Source organism: Phoxinus phoxinus (genome assembly GCF_949152265.1).
Source record: "Phoxinus phoxinus genome assembly, chromosome: 11".
Classification (NCBI taxonomy): Eukaryota; Metazoa; Chordata; class Actinopteri; order Cypriniformes; family Leuciscidae; genus Phoxinus; species Phoxinus phoxinus.
Window position 1 is genome coordinate 12,897,712 of NC_136886.1, and position 18,316 is coordinate 12,916,027.

At 35.4% G+C, this 18,316-nt stretch overlaps 2 long non-coding RNA genes across 2 annotated transcripts; one reads left to right on the forward strand and one right to left on the reverse strand.

The window, feature by feature from the left end:
- The first annotated feature begins 7,607 nt into the window (after positions 1–7,607).
- Positions 7,608–10,898, forward strand: LOC307007283. The gene is made up of 3 exons (XR_013799609.1): positions 7,608–7,984; positions 8,754–8,854; positions 9,540–10,898. It is a non-coding gene; the product is annotated as an uncharacterized lncRNA (long non-coding RNA).
- Positions 10,899–12,542: 1,644 nt separating this feature from the next.
- LOC307007281 lies at positions 12,543–16,548 on the reverse strand. The gene is made up of 5 exons (XR_013799607.1): positions 16,416–16,548; positions 15,601–15,701; positions 14,744–14,843; positions 14,505–14,604; positions 12,543–13,008 (listed from the first exon to the last, which is right to left on the reverse strand). It is a non-coding gene; the product is annotated as an uncharacterized lncRNA (long non-coding RNA).
- Between the last annotated feature and the right edge of the window lie 1,768 nt (positions 16,549–18,316).

An 18,316-nucleotide genomic window follows, 5' to 3' on the forward strand; every position in this document is an offset into this window, starting at 1 on the left:
CATCTCTTTATTTATTTATTTTTTCAATATTTCAAGTGTAATCTGTCTTTGTGAAAGCTAAAGTATACATTTTATCATACGTATTTCAAAGTTACGGATTCATTAGTTTGAATATAGCATACATTGGAACAAACACTATAATAACATCTTAGTTGATTACTTTATTTTTGACAAAAACATAATATATATTTAACATATGAGCAGAATTTGGCAAACATAAGCTTATTTGATGTGGCAGTATTTGACAATAATAACTTTATAATCTATCCAAAACTAGTCAACGAAATGTTGTCTTTCATATTTCGTCTGTAACATAGGCCTATCGTTTTTATGATATATCAGGTTATATAAATGTTAATTTGCAGTTTAATACGTTGCTTATACAAAGACATTTTATTTCAACATATTTTCAGTCGATTTTTACTCATCTCGGTATAGCAATATAGTTAGGTAAAAGCTGTTCATTCATTCACACACAAAAACGCGATTCATATTTAATTAAACAATCTTTTTGCGGTTAACATACACTATTCCATATTGCGATTAAAACAAAGCACTTGAGAATAAAGAACTTACCTATTACTCAGCTGGGTCCATTGCTCCTCGAAATTAAACTACCAGCACTTCTGAGGTAAATTTTCCAGGAGTATTATTCCTAACAGCGTCGTAAAGTACATGAGTCTGATTAAACTTGGTGTGTTTTATCCAGCTGACGTGGGCGTTAAACGTTTGCATGTTTCGACTCAGATCATTTGCGTTTGAATAGCGCGCGCTCTCTGTGGGCGTGGTCACATTAACACTTAATGAGCTGAGATGAGAACGACTGACATCTTTCTCTTTTCATACAGATTACATAAACTAAGAATATTTGTTTTTTGTATAAATTACTTCATTTAAAAGAAGAGAATTCAAGCTTTTTGCCTGTGTGTCTGTAAACTCGCATCATGTTTATTTTTCTTTATTTGGCAAAAAGCACAACAGTTTGTTTTTATTGTGAGTATACACCAAAAAATAGACACTTAACAGAATCGAATGATGTATAACACTTATATCATATAAGATCAAAATCAACAGAGTATTTTGTGTCTATTTTGCACTGATAAGAAAAAAAAAAGTGAGCTGATCACGCCGGCGTAATTGCCGACCCATGAGGGTTAATCAATTACAAAGGAATTTATACCTGTATGATATTATGCTGTAACAACATTGGACCAGCAGTTTCAAAAGTGGATGGATGATTCAGCTGCCGGTGTCATCTTCTGGCCAGACATGGGAATTAATTAGATACACAGTGCATTATGGGTATTCCTTAGCCGTTGAGCATACATCGGTTGTACACTCGTTATTAAGGTGCATTGTGGTATTAAATGAGGGCACTCAATAACGTCTACTATAGTTTCAGACACCACTACGAATGGCTGTCCTCTCAAAGAGTGCCCTACTTTAAAGTCCCCCTATGGTGAAAATCCAGCTTTTAATGTTGTTTATATGCCTATTTGGTGTTTTAAATATGCTTTAAGACAAACCATGTGCAAATTCATAAGTACTACAAGTATTTTTTTCCTTAAAACTGCAGTGAACTAAAGTCAGTCTCAAAAACAAGGTTTGAAATCACTGGTGATCATCAACGAGTGGATCTCTGAGCTGGTGCGAGTGAGTGGAGACGGGGTTAATTTCCATATGAATAAAACCGCGTATACTGGAAAAAAATTAAATGTGTCATTTTGGTGATCAAAGATGAGTTTTAATGGATACAGCTATTGACTACGGGGGGACTTTAAGTGTATGGGGGTGATTTCGGACAGCCTCAGTGAACTCAGATACTCAAAACTGAAGTTGTATGTCACAGTATTATATAAGCTTCTAATTGTACTGTTTTTAATTGTATTTGGCATTGTATGGCTATAAAGAAGTAGCACAGAGAAGGGACTTGACAACAGCTTAATTTGTCTCTGTAATGTGGTGGAAGAAAACTTTAAAAAGTGACATAGTTATGTCCTCTGGCTCTTGTTATGAAGAACTTGTTACGACCTCTATAGCTCACTGTTAGATATAAGAACAATTGGAAAATGTGTGGGCTTCTGCTGCTGCATTGGAATATTGGACAGCATTCAAGTTTCACTTGATTACATAGCTCACTGGAATATCTCTCTACATTCACCAATGAAAGCATGAAAATAATTGTACCCTTTGTGGTGCAGACGGCACAAAACACAAGTGTGGAGTGCACTAAGAAGCTTGACAATATCGTCTTTGTGGTTTATGTCATGACAGTTAAGATTACTAATCAAACACGGTACAAAAGCCACTATTCCCTTGTGCATTTGCGATGCATAATGTTATGTAAAATGAATCAAAAGTAAAAATACTACTTGCTCAACATGTTTTGTGCTTTCTTGCTAATAATGTACCCACTCCAACTGAATTTAATATTGATTAGATAAACTTTTAATATAGATTACAGAGTAAGCCCATACACATTGCAATTAATACACTTCCTCATAATCAAAGATTATTAATGGCACTACAAGTCTTCGATAAAGTAAATAATGATAAAGGGGGTGTTTAGAAGACCACAAGTAAGGTAATCATCATTTTACATTTAATTACAGCATGAGGTGATTCATGAGATGCTTAACAATTCCAAGCTTGAAAATAAAAAGACCAATAAGGTTAATGGCAAGTTATATGGTTACAGAAGTAGTAACCATGTAACTACAAATACATTTGCTGAACTGGTTGAAAAACTCACCAGCAATCTCACTGAAATGTACATCATTTAGCTCATTGATGAACTCACCTTGAATTGATGAGTGCCACCAAGTCTCTGTAATCAACAATATAATTGTTTAGACGATCAATACGTTTACTGATGCAGTTATCATGTTTAGACGTGACATTTGAAAGCAATAGAATACCGGTAGTACAGTTTTCTGAGTATATCCTGCATTTATCATTCTCATATATGTATCTTTCAGGAGCAGCCTAATATATAAATAAAACATATGTTTTTTTTTTCTTAAACAACTGACTTGCCATTTTTCTTCCCCGGTAGGTATAAATAGCCGCAGTAACAATCTTCCTTGCATGTTTTATAATCACACATTTCATGGCTTTAGAAAAGAAACAATTTCACAGTGATTGTCATCTTTAGTCCTTGAATCAAGTTGAAAGAAAAATTAGCTTTTTTTTATATTCCATTATACTATATTAACTAGCTGCTAAAAGCACATTATTCATATTTGAATGAGACAACACATAAAAAAACTCCATTAAAATAAATGCGCAATTATGTAACAAAGTGCAGATCTAAAGATCCAATGTTTTTCATCTTCCAATTATGTAATTATGTGTCTTACACAAATTAAAAAGAATAAAATTAGTTTAGAGGCATGTTCAAAGTTATGGCAAAAAAAAGTTACGAAATAAATATTGTATTTTAATAAATAATAGGTTATTAGAAGGCTCTGAGATCAATACATCCAAATGCAGCCTATCATTGCTTGCTGGAAAGGTTTCTTATGTAAAAAATAAATAAATAAAAATGACAAAATGTGCATAAGTGATTTTATAACAAGGCTTCCTGACAACATTTCTAAGTGGAATACAATAAAATAATACATCATCAAAATCAATTATTAGGTTTTTGATTGGTAAGAGTTTCAATTAATTAACTTAAACGGAAGTTAACAATATTTTATATTATACATGTATTCGCTTTAATGCTAATAACCCATTTTTAGGACTTTATTTATTAGGTTGTGAAGTCAATTAGGGAACAATTATTTAAATATATGTGGCACTGTGCAGTGACAAAAACGAATCTCAGACTGGACACTATTACCTGATAGCAATCTTAGAGCCTTGTATCAAAATCTCACCCCAGTTTCAGTACATGACTGATTTTGGGACCAAAAGACCATTGCAAGGACCAGAAGCATCATGGATGACCGCACAAGCTGTTTGATTGCATCTTCCTTTAGCTGATTACTTTGATTGGTTTATATACACACAGTTGAGGATTCTTGGCCCCTTTGACAATTGGAAATAGGGGGTAAATCTCATTATGAAGTAAATGTTTTTCTACAATACACATTGGCCACAATTATCGGCCCCCTTATATTCACTACCTTCTGCAACCTCCATTCCCCAATATAACAACTCTGAGTCTTCTTGAATAATGCCTGATGATGTTGAAGAACACCTGGCAAGAGATCAGAGACCATTCCTCCACACAGAATCTCTCCAGATTCTTCAAATTCCGAGGTCCATGTTGGTGCACTCGCCTATTGAGTTCACCCCACTCATTTTCTATAGAGTTCAGGTCAGGACATTTGAGAACATTGCAGAACATGTGACATTGAAGGCTGGAATAATGGATCACAGAAATAAATTATATTTCAAAGTATATTAAAATACTAAAATATTATTTTAAATTTTAATAATATTTCACAATATTACTGTTTTTCTGTTCTAAATAAATGCAGGCTTGATGAGCATTAGAGACTTTCTTTCAAAAACATTAAAAATAGCAATGTTTCCAAACTATATATTCATCACCTCTGATTTTTTTTACCTTCAGACTGCAGCCAATCACACTAGGTTCTTGTCTGGGTCTGAAATGTCTACACAAGCCAGTTGATTCCAATTCTCTATTGCTAATAACAGAGAGAAGCACTCAACCATTACAATAGGTTAATTAAAAGTTGTTGTATTTAACCTTAACTCAAAAGTCGTTGGTAGAATGCAGTGCAGTGACCCATTTGTCTTACATGTATAACATTTCAAGATTCTATAAATGTCACCACATTGCTTCATTAAAGTCAGATTAATGGAAAGCAAAAGAGGAGTGACGTAGAAAGTGAGAAAGATATTTTAAAAATAACAAGAAATATGGTCCTTTAGGGTGCAATTATCCTTAAAAAAAAGCTAATAGCTTGTCTCCAAGGCATATGCTCATAGTTATCCATCCATGTGTGAGGTTCTATCGCTTTGTCACCTAAAAACTGCAGCTATAGCGATTTTGAAGCAATAATATGGAACAACATTCGGAGGGTTTTTTGACCATTATCACAATGTTGCTGTAATGATTTCACAAAAAAATGGTGTCACGACATGGAGACTAATGAGAGAGAAGCTCCAAGTAAATCCAAGTAAAATAGGGCAGCTGCATCAGAGGTTACTATATTAAGACGAGGGTGACCACACAGACACATCGTAAACGTCTAGCCCAGTAACACTGAAAATATCCCGGCACTGCTTGGCACAGAAATGAAAAAGGTAAGGACAAGCCAAAAGAACAGCATCACAGTCATCATTTTTTGCAATCTCGTAACCTTGCAATAACAGGGCAATAATAAAGCCCAAGTATCATGCTCACATAAACAACACTTATGAATTTTCAAGTCGGTTCATTAAGGTTGATAATGCATTGCTTCCCTTCATATTCAATCTCACAGTAATCAACAAAACATGCTTGCGCTGTACCAAAGGGACTAATTAATATACAGCAGAATCAATTACAACCAGAAAACACGGCAGATATAAACAGGGCAAGTTAAAAGACTCCTGCCTTGAGCCTTGGCAAGGTGAAAGAGCATGCTGTGGACAGATTAAATATTTATTGAGGGATGTCATTAACATTTAAATCAGGTCATTAAACAACAAGATGCAGTAATGATAAAACAATTATGGGTGTTAATAGAACAAGATGTCTGAGAAAAAGGAAATAAATTTAATAATTTGTTGTGATGCTGTTTTAAATGATCATGGCACGTTTCAAAGGTCATTGCCCTTAAAAATAAAATAAAAATAAAACTGTTCATATTCTGCTTTGCATGTCTCCTACTGTCATCAGTACCTATAGCAACAACTGCAGAAAGCTACTTAAAATATAAAATGCTTACATATAAATTGATTTACATTTAAATATTATTAACAGGCTCATTATACATTGTATGCATGTTTGCAGTACGTGTTCTAAGCAGGTCAGTCTGTGCATTAGTGCTGGGGATATTTAGTAGCCTTTTCTGTAGATTTTGTGAGACAAGTGATGGGATGATTCAATGATTTACTAATGTCATGGGTTGAACCATGTAAACGCAAACAAACATGAAGACGAAGATAGTAGGCAACCTTTCAATAACAGCAAACTAACACAACCACACAACAGACGACACCGGACAGCTAGACTGAAACAGAACTGAACATATACAGATGATAATGATGATCATTGATGAGTGCACAGATGAACATAATTAGTATCCGTAACAACAAATGAATGACTAAGGCAGACAATGAGGAAACACAAAGGGCAAATTCCAAACAGCATTTTTGCGCACTTGAAGGGCCCTTCGGGAAGGGGACACCATTTGTAGGGGTTTTCCAAACGAAAGTGAACAACTGGAGCCCTTCACGAAGAGCCCTTCCACAAGGCCCGTTAGCGAAGGGAATATGCGATGTCCCTTCAAGGAAGTAATTTTATAATTTATTGTCATGTGACCCAAATACACGTGATTCATTTTAAAGCTAGATGGCGGGATAGTTGAGTTAATTTACAACCAGAGCAATTCAAGTTGTTTTGTTCATGATACATTTCACACATTTTTGTCATGTTATGTTTAAATAAGTTTCATAAATGTGCAATGCAGCAAAAAAAGGTAATGCAGGGTCCAAAGATGAGATGGCAAGTTTTAAAGTTGAGAACAGCGAAACACACTCACACCCAGATATATTGCAACCCATTCTCACTCCCAGGGCGTCAAAAACTGAAGCATGGTCAAGTGCCTTCCGCGTCACTTAGAAGACGTCGAAGGTGCCCCTAGGCGTCACTATATTGACGAACAAGGAACTCCATTGATTTCAACGGTTTGCCTTATGCGTCAGATTAAGACGCAAAAGGCAAACTAGCCTAGTTTAATAGACCCTATACGTCATCGCAAATTTCTAAAGCTCTGGTAAGAAATAAATAGGCCTATTAAATTGATTAAAAAAAATGTATAGCTAAGTTTCGTTTCTATAGCTACATAAATGTATTTAATGTCTATAAATCCCCTTTTTAACATTATCTGTAAAGACTTTTATCTGGGCCTGGCTACCTCCAGCAACTCGAAAGCTTTAAAATCCATAACACGTGTGTATACATGTTTATATATTTGCGTTTTTATAATGCATAACTAAATTATTGTGTAGGCCTACTGTGTATACTTCTGGCCTGTTTCTTATTGTAAAAAAAAAAAAAAAAAGATTAAAACACACACATATTTGTATTGATAGATTTGAGATCTTTAGGACAGGGACATTAATTATCAGCTCGCTATTAATGTTAATTAATGTGCAATCTGTAGAATCTGCGATATTACGTGCTTTTACTGTTGTGGTTCTTATTTTGGCCAATCAAAACATAACAAACTCTTACACATAATCAACCGGGTATTTTTTATAATATAATAATAAGTGTATAATAATACATACAATTGTTGGTTTATAATTAATAAATGTAATATATATATATATATATATATATATATATATATATATATAATAAAAGCAATGCCACCAATAAAGTTTTTTTTTTTGGCATCCCATTCTCGCGATAAATCCTGCCAGTCTCACGGCAGTTCGTGATATGGTCACGTAATTTAATCTATTGATTCGTGAAACGGGCACGTTTATTTAGTTATTTTCGTAATTGCAGCACGTTTTTTAAACTAATGTATTTCAATGGGAAGCATCTTTCGTGATCAAAGCACGATTCTGTCGGGCTGCAGAGAAGCTGTTTAATCAACATTTATTCACGAGATCTTATCATAGTTTATGTATTTATTTTAATTATATTATTTCGGTCTTATTGCCAGGGAAGCTGGATTGCTTTGCTGTTTATTTATATTTTAAAATATATGTTATCAGTAGGAAATCGCGCTGAAGAAGTCTCATTCCGAACACCTCGCGATATTTGGCATCAGGTCACGTGTGCCAGATGTTGGTAAGTAGTCGTAAATACGCTGTCCTATTAATGTTTGATATAATGTATTTTCTGTGTATCGAAATGAATCAGATTAGCTCAAGTTCAGTCACTGCATTATATCTGTCATCTCCACGGAGGCTTTGCGTTTCATTGCTTTCTTTGAAAATGGTTTCTATGGTGATTAAACACTGTCTGTCACGTGACGTGCTATAGGCCTAGAGTAGACCTTCAATCAGTTAATCATATTCATATCAGGTTTTTAAGTAGTACAATTAGTTCCAAAGTTGTATGTGTAGTAGAAGCACAGTAAAAACAACACCATGCTTTTACCACAGTAACATTAGTGATAAGTGTAGTAAAAAGACAGTAATCACACAACTTACCATGCTTTTACCACACTATTGGTAGTTTTAATGTGGTACTTATTGTAAATGCACAGTAACCACAACACTAACCATGCTTTTACCTCAGTAACCTCAGTTTTACTGTGATGGGTGTAGTAAAGGATAGCAATCACAAAACTTACCATGCTTTTACCTCAGTAACCTCAGTTTTACTGTGATGGGTGTAGTAAAGGATAGCAATCACAAAACTTGCCATGCTTTTACCTCAGTATTGGTAGTTTTAAAAGATAATTGTTGTAAATTATGCGTATTAACCACAACACCTACCATGCTTTTAATGTTTAATAATGTAACATCCAATATTTGTAAGGAAAATCAGTACTTTTTCCTTTAAATAATCCTATATATTATACATAATGATATTCTATTTTCTCTGTTTTCAGCTGAAAAGACCAAAAGGGCCTTTCGGACTCAGTCAGCCCATTATTGTTGAGGACAAGTAAACGGAGGAGACGGACCGCTGCAAAGACAAATATTCGCAATGGTATGTATGTGTTGGTTTTAACCCTAAATCAAACATTTTATCAAGCATTTGTTGTTTCTTAAACCTGTTCTTACAAAACCCATAGCCCAATCAGTGTGAACAGTCTCAAAGTCTTAATAATTCACAAGATTTAACAAGTTGTCAAATTCGTACGATACTAGTACATATTTGTATACTCGTACATAATCCTACAGCTTTTACTCCTAGTGCTGTCATTGGCTACTGCCTCAATTCCTGTACATATTTATCGCGATATTTGTAAATCAGTTGCGCCCCTTCTTGGAAAGTAGTCTGACGTCCCACACACTGTCAGAAAGTTTATATTAATTGCATTGTGTATTCATTAAAATATTACAAATGGGTCCATGTCTGTTGTGTTCATGTTCCAATGTCCAATGATACATGATGTCTCTCCACACCTCATAACCTACCTCTGTTTGCAAGAGTGGAAAAGCTAATCTGACTTGTCACATGACATCAGATACTCGATTGTTTTGTCGTAATCAGATCAGTTACACTGCTGATAACTGTCCCGTTTGCATATAAATCATGTTATTTTTAAACGAGTTCATATGATTATTGCTTGCTATTAAAGACATACTTTTATTCATAGAAATGCCCACATATCAGTGAACGTATAACATAAAAATGCTTTTAACATTTAATTATGCAACACTCTTTACAGAAATAAATCCTACAGTTATGGATAAACTCCCAACATCATCATCAAGTCCTGTGCTGGGCACATTGGGCAACAAGTGTCCTCCAACGTATTCGATCCGTGGCCAAGTTCTCCGCATCTTCCCATGGGACACTGACATTCTTCAGGTCTTCGTGAAACATCTGTCTCCATGTCTTCCCAGGTCTTCCCTGTCTCCTGCATCCTCCTGGTGGTGTCCACTTCATCACTGTCTTTGGGTGGTGTTGTTTGGGCATGCGTCGGATGTGTCCAGCGAGGTGCACCCTTTGCTCTGTCACAGTTTCTGAAAGTCTTCATGTGAAGTCCCACTCCTCCTCAGGATCTCTTTGATATATGCAGAACCAATATTGAAAATAGTGATTTATCTTTTTTCCATATTGTTAAAGCATTTAGTTTTCTCTTTTCAGCTTCATAAACTGTGCTTGATGTCTGCCTAATGCCTTCATCAAAGAAGTGTCAGTGCGCATCAGGTGTTTTGCTAAAGGACATATTCATTGCCATCCATTAGTTCTAGTCATGCAGTGACTTCATGATGCAATAGACAAATGTATATTTCTGCAAGTGTATATAGCAGGTGTTTGTCCGAACAATTGAAGATAGTGAGAGTGTTCAGGAAAACCTTTAGAAAACAATCAATATTTATGGAATTCGTATTGGTGCTGAAAGAATATTACAGAAATGAGACACTTGACATAATGGATATTATTCTGAGTTTGTTACCTTTATATTTAGATGGACTTAATGTCTTACATTTAGCATCATTAAACCTTTTATTACAGTGGTCACTATAGTAATGTGAGGACAATGTCCACCATAACTACATCTATGGTATCATTACATCACTACCTGGTTAATGTAAATGTAATATACCCGTGAATGTATTTTATTGAAGCATTATGTTACTGACATTTATAATCATTAACTATTTTAAGTTGCCTTTCATTTAGTGACAATAAAAGTGACTAATAATCACAAGAATATAGAATTAAAGGTGAGAATGTAAAACGTTGTGCTTACGTTTTTGCCTATTTGTTCTTTAAAGCGAAGAAACAAATATATTTTCACATAACAAAGTTGTATCTCATCTCTTGGTTTGTAAAAATATAACTTCATCATAGCGATTTTTTTAACGTTACTGTATATGTCACTAAAGATTGCCCTTGTATCTTATACCTGTTTTTTTTAATATAATTATCTGATTTTTATACTGTTGTGCAGTAGGTTTGGCACTACATTTGTCTTAAACAGTTTGACATTAAATATTGGAATATGCTTTCAAAATTAAGTGCATTCATTGTGACATTTATTTGAATATAATTGATATAACTTTGATATACTATACATACACTGTAAATGTTAGAGGCACTTTAGTACATGTAATTATCTTTAATTAAAATACTGCAAAACTACCCCTGCTGTAGGCCATTGCTTAGAAAAAAGTTTTTCTTTCAAATGTATTTATGAATCACTCTTTGATCATGTGATCTCGTTTTTGGATGGTAACCACACAAAGGAGTCTTTTGTTTTTAAATGTGAGTTTTATCATTTAATTAGAATTAATACATTACAGCCCAAATATTGTTTGGGTTTAAATATTAAATATTTAAGGTATCTATCCCTGCAGCCGGAACCAGAAGAGATCTGTCATCATTTACCATAAATGGGCAAGTAAGTGTGACGCATCTGTTCAGCTGGATTGTTATTGGCTGTGACCAGCGCCATGGCTCTGGCTGTGACTTTATCTGTGATTGGACTATCGTTTAACTCATATAAAACGGCGCTTCATGTTACAAAGCATGTTTCGGTGTTATTATTGCGTTAGTTATACATAAAGTTAACTATAAAGTGTCTCTATGTTGTGAGAAATTGCTCCTTTACTGAGATCCCTACCCTAACCCTAAGCATGTCTGCACATTTCAATGAACTACAGAACAATGTTTCCTGTTCCATTGGTAGCATGACAGAGATATGTGGGTAATGTAGTTTAAAACATTTAGTAATGAAACAATAAATGTTAAATAAATAATATTTTTAATGGACAACTGGATATCTAAATTTGTTCATTGTGCAAACCTTTATGACATATATGAGGGACAGGCTGAAATTTGATAATTTACTGTGAGCACTTTAAAAAATAACCTTTATGCCAGCTTTCCGTATTATGTCAGAAAACTGGGCCCAACATTATTTAGTAAACATAGCATAAGCAGTTGTCCTGCCGATTTTCTCTTTGATACACTAACCGGACTGTGAGTTACAGCCATTTGAAATGTGCAGTTTTTTGCTCTTCTGCTGGGCCCTTGGGGTGGAAGTGCAGTACAATCTACACCAGGGATAGGCAACTCCGGTCCTGGAGGGCCACTGTCCTGCAGAGTTTAGCTCCAACCCTAATTAAACACACCTGAACTAGGCAATCAATGTTTTCAGGATTACTAGAATAGATACAGGCAGTTGAGTTGTTATCAGGGCTGAAGCTAAACTCTGCAGGACAGTGGCTCTCCAGGACCGGAGTTGCCTATCCCTGATCTACACAGATCTACACTCACTATTACACAGGGATAATGCACCATTCAGTAACACAAACAAAAACAAAACAGTACCAACATTTCCTTTTCACCCCCTCTGATTGCTGCTTATATGCCTGACATCAGTAATGTCTATGCTTTCATTTTAAATGCAGTAGTAGATGTACTAGAATGATCAACATGGATCATCTTCAATTATGCTTGAAGTGTTTATAGCAAGATAGCCACTGCAGCCTCTTGTTATTCACATAGCTTCCCTTTATTTCACTACAAAGATTGCAGTTGCAGCTTATACATGCAAGTATGTGCAACTTTTGTCCCAAATATCATTAACCAGATCTAAATGTGTATGTCCTAAGAAAAAGAATCATGGTAATTAATTATATGTACCGGTAGTTGTTTTTAAATTATGAACTAAACTAAAGAAATAAGAAATTAAAATTTCTCAAATATGTTTTTATTTACTGTACCAAACACCACTTTCAATAAACAATATTCACCATACTTTATTACACAACACTTTATTGGACACAGCATAAAGTTGATAAAGTAGCATACAGACAATGAGATTCAAGATAAATAAAAATGTGTCTTCAAAAATACATTAACATCATATTAATCCATTCACAGCTGCTGAGCCACAAAATGAGTGCCAGAGAATCATATTCAGTCACCTATGATACAGAAAACAGATTTGATATTGTGTTGGAAAATAATGATTCATTATCACAGCTAAACTGGTTTCTTGCTCTTCCCTGTACATGTCTCTATCATGTTCATGTTCTTCTTCCTCGTCTAAACAGTTTGTTCAGGTGTACCCTACAGTACAACAGAAGAACAGAAGATGTGATCACTGATGTGGTGTAGCTTTTTCTCAACCAGAGGAAGAAGTCTCAACATCCCATTGTCAGGCGTTCTCCAGTCCTGGTCTGAAAGTAAAGCAAAAAACACAAACAATACAAATTAAATTGTTTAATGGACAGTCAGGTCAGCTTATGGCTACGTTTACACGTGGATGGCTATTTTCATAAACGGACATTTCACCCCTCTTCGTTTTCAAAAATAACATTGTGCACACGAACCCGTGTATATGCCGTCCAGAGCATGCCAAACCTGTAGGTGGCAGTGTAACAAGAAGCTCAAGCCCACGTTAGCCAATCAGAATCCAGAAAATAGTCACATACTGTGACGTCGCTGCCTTAAACTCAGTTTTTCTCAGTTTACATGCAAACGTGCAAACAAAGTTTTCCAAAATCTCCACTTTGGCCCGAGTTTTTAGAAATAATCGTTTTCTGTGATAAAAACGGAGTTTTCGTGTAAATGAGAGGCCAAACCGCAGGGAAATATCTGTGTCTTGTGAAGGTAAACAATGAGTCCGCACACCAGAAAGTGCTCCTAGGCAAATTTAATGTTTGCTCACCGCATGCAACGTTTCGGGCCCAAGCCCTTCATCAGACATATCATCAAATATCTGTGTCTTCACTTCGTGTAAACGGGGCCTATGTTCTGCGATATATTAAAGCTGCCGTCGGCAACTCTGGCAGATTGAGTGGACTTAGACAAAATTTTGAATGTTTACAACTCTCATGCCCCTCCCCCACTACCAACGAGCACCCGCCCATCGTCAGTGCGTGTGTACCTGATTTTCTGTGAACGCGTCCGTCTCTTCAGCATCGAGCAACACCATAGACTCGGAGGTAGGCTGCCCTGGCTAATCTATCCATAGATAGCAATAACCGAGGAATTGGAAGCTTGTTATTAGATTTTCTCTCTGCCATCACGCTTCGTACAATCTTCAGGCGAACTTCAGGCGTGTCGTGTGCATGTGATATTGTAACGTCCGCGTCTGCGCGAGGGAGGGGGATCTGTGATTTGTGCACGACCTGTGATTGACAGTCAGATCTCACTGTTTAGACCCGATGATCCGGGAGCAATTTATGTTGTTCTGTCGGATTATAGTGTCAATTTCACTGAATTTGATCAAAAAAATGTTGCCGACGGCAGCTTTAAGCAGTGATGGGCTACTCTGGCCCTTAGCGTCCACTGTCCTGCAGATTTAGCTCCAACCTCAAACCCTCCTGCCTATTGTCTAAAGTAAAGTAAAGCTGAAGACTTTCAGATGTGCTCGATTAGGTTTGGAGGTAAACTCTCTACCTCAAAAAGGAGAACACAAAAGGGCCATTTTTTACCCATATCAACAGCAACCTATTTTAAAATATCTTTAAGAAAGGCATGGACTCTTTTGCCTTTGCAAGTGATGCTTGATTTTTTTCAAGACAACATACTCTTCTGTCACTTGTTTCAAGAGCTTCACTTGGTCAAAAACCAAGTGATAACCTGTACAATGTAAAATTGTCAACATCAAATTATGTACTACATATTACAGCATTGTTTCAATACAAGACATACCAATGGACTCGCGTACCTTTCTGTCTTCTTTGGGCACCAGATGTTCCTTCCTCACCCGAAACAAAGGACTTACTCGATTAGCTTGTGTTGATATAAGGACTGGTCTTCCTTCTCTGCTGTAAAACAAGAAAGTATCTACTGACTCGTGCAATTACTATTGTTCTTGAAACATAAATTAAGACAGTTATATGCCTTACGATTCAGGTGAGAGCATTTGATGAGTAAATACTGATTGAAATATTCTAGAAACTTTACCTGGGAAGGGCAAGATCCGCTGCGACTCACTAGTAGCTCGTGTCAGGGTTGGCTCTTAAAAGAGCTGTTGAGTTTGATGTTGTAGAGATGTAAAGTAATCCTGCAATACAGAAAGGAAGGTCATTTTATTACATTACATGCAAGCAGTCAGTTATACAACTGTAGGATTTATTTCTGTAAAGAGTGTTGCATAATTAAATGTTAAAAGCATTTTTATGTTATACGTTCACTGATATGTGGGCATTTCTATGAATAAAAGTATGTCTTTAATAGCAAGCAATAATCATATGAACTCGTTTAAAAATAACATGATTTAAATGCAAACGGGACAGTTATCAGCAGTGTAACTGATCTGATTACGACAAAACAATCGAGTATCTGATGTCATGTGACAAGTCAGATTAGCTTTTCCACTCTTGCAAACAGAGGTAGGTTATGAGGTGTGGAGAGACATCATGTATCATTGGACATTGGAACATGAACACAACAGACATGGACCCATTTGTAATATTTTAATGAATACAATGCAATTAATATAAACTTTCTGACAGTGTGTGGGACGTCAGACTACTTTCCAAGAAGGGGCGCAACTGATTTACAAATATCGCGATAAATATGTACAGGAATTGAGGCAGTAGCCAATGACAGCACTAGGAGTAAAAACTGCAGGATTATGTATGAGTATACAAATATGTACTAGTATCGTACGAATTTGACAACTTGTTAAATCTTGTGAATTATTAAGACTTTGAGACTGTTCACACTGATTGGGCTATGGGTTTTGTAAGAACAGGTTTAAGAAACAACAAATGCTTGATAAAATGTTTGATTTAGGGTTAAAACCAACACATACATACCATTGCGAATATTTGTCTTTGCAGCGGTCCGTCTCCTCCGTTTACTTGTCCTCAACAATAATGGGCTGACTGAGTCCGAAAGGCCCTTTTGGTCTTTTCAGCTGAAAACAGAGAAAATAGAATATCATTATGTATAATATATAGGATTATTTAAAGGAAGAAGTACTGATTTTCCTTACAAATATTGGATGTTACATTATTAAACATTAAAAGCATGGTAGGTGTTGTGGTTAATACGCATAATTTACAACAATTATCTTTTAAAACTACCAATACTGAGGTAAAAGCATGGTAAGTTTTGTGATTGCTGTCCTTTACTACACCCATCACAGTAAAACTGAGGTTACTGAGGTAAAAGCATGGTTAGTGTTGTGGTTACTGTGCATTTACAATAAGTACCACATTAAAACTACCAATAGTGTGGTAAAAGCATGGTAAGTTGTGTGATTACAGTCTTTTTACTACACTTATCACAGTAAAACTAATGTTACTGTGGTAAAAGCATGGTGTTGTTTTTACTGTGCTTCTACTACACATACAACTTTGGAACTAATTGTACTACTTAAAAACCTGATATGAATATGATTAACTGATTGAAGGTCTACTCTAGTTTAGGCCTATAGCACATCACGTGACAGACAGTGTTTAATCACCATAGAAACCATTTTCATAGAAAGCAATGAAACGCAAAGCCTCCGTGGAGATGACAGATATAATAGAGTGACTGAACTTGAGCTAATCTGATTCATTTCGACACACAGAAAATACATTATATCAAACATGAATTATAGGACAGCGTATTTACGACTACTTACCAACATCTGGCACACGTGACCTGATGCCAAATATCGCGAGGTGTTCGGAATGAGACTTCTTCAGCGCGATTTCCTACTGATAAAATATATTTTAAAATATCAATAAACAGCAAAGCAATCCAGCTTCCCTGGCAATAAGACCGAAATAATATAATTAAAATAAATACATAAACTATGATAAGATCTCGTGAATAAATGTTGATTAAACAGCTTCTCTGCAGCCCGACAGAATCGTGCTTTGATCACGAAAGATGCTTCCCATTGAAATACATTAGTTTAAAAAAACGTGCTGCAATTACGAAAATAACTAAATAAACGTGCCCGTTTCACGAATCAATAGATTAAATTACGTGACCATATCACGAACTGCCGTGAGACTGGCAGGATTTATCGCGAGAATGGGATGCCAAAAAAAAAAAAAAAACTTTATTGGTGGCATTGCTTTTATTATATATATATATATATATATATATATATATATATATATATATATATATATATATATATATATATATATATATATATATATATATATATATATATATATATATATTTTACATTTATTAATTATAAACCAACAATTGTATGTATTATTATACACTTATTATTATATTATATTATAAAAAATACCCGGTTGATTATGTGTAAGAGTTTGTTATGTTTTGATTGGCCAACATAAGAACCACAACAGTAAAAGCACGTAATATCGCAGATTCTACAGATTGCACATTAATTAACATTAATAGCGAGCTGATAATTAATGTCCCTGTCCTAAAGATCTCAAATCTATCAATATAAATATGTGTGTGTTTTAATCTTTTTTTCTTTTTTTTTTACAATAAGAAACAGGCCAGAAGTATACACAGTAGGCCTACACAATAATTTAGTTATGCATTATAAAAACGCAAATATATATACATTTATACACACATGTGTTATGGATTTTAAAGCTTTCGAGTTGCTGGAGGTAGCCAGGCCCAGATAAAAGTCTTTACAGATAATGTTAAAAAGGGGATTTATAGACATTAAATACATTTATGTAGCTATAGAAACGAAACTTAGCTACACATTTTTTTTATCAATTTAATAGGCCTATTTATTTCTTACCAGAGCTTTAGAAATTTGCGATGACGTATAGGGTCTATTAAACTAGGCTAATTTGCCTTTTGCGTCTTAATCTGACGCATAAGGCAAACCGTTGAAATCAATGGAGTTCCTTGTTCGTCAATATAGTGACGCCTAGGGGCACCTTCGACGTCTTCTAAGTGACGCGGAAGGCACTTGACCATGCTTCAGTTTTTGACGCCCTGGGAGTGAGAATGGGTTGTATATAATGCTTATTTTAAAAACTTTTTTTTGTATAAAATGTATATTTATTTGCAACAGTTACGTCAACAGCAATAAGACATTTCTGTCGTAAGAACAGCTATTCCGCTGATGGGTACCGTGCTGCGTTGTCATGGGAACATCCCAGGTGAAAATAATGAGGAAATGATGTTGTCTTTCGTTGCTCCCTTCGTCAAGTGTATTCCAAATGGCTACATAATTGCACGCAAGTGCCCTGCTCCCTCCAAAGTCCCCACTTCAAGGGCTCTGCCCTTCGAAGGGAGTAGGGCATAGGGATGCTCACTTCCGTTTTTGCCCAAAGAGTCCAAACAAACGTGATTGTGACAAATAAAGCCACGGTCACACTAGACTCAACTAATAGAGTGAGGTTGGGGCAGGATATTTGTCTGAGAAATGTAAGACAGGGAGTGTGTTCAAGAAACATGTTCAGTAACTTTACATTATTTTTTCATTCCATTTGGTGGCACTGGTGGCATGTACAAAAACGGATTCAGTTTCAAATTGCTGATTTGGATATACACAGAGATTTGACATTTAATCATCTGCATAACACT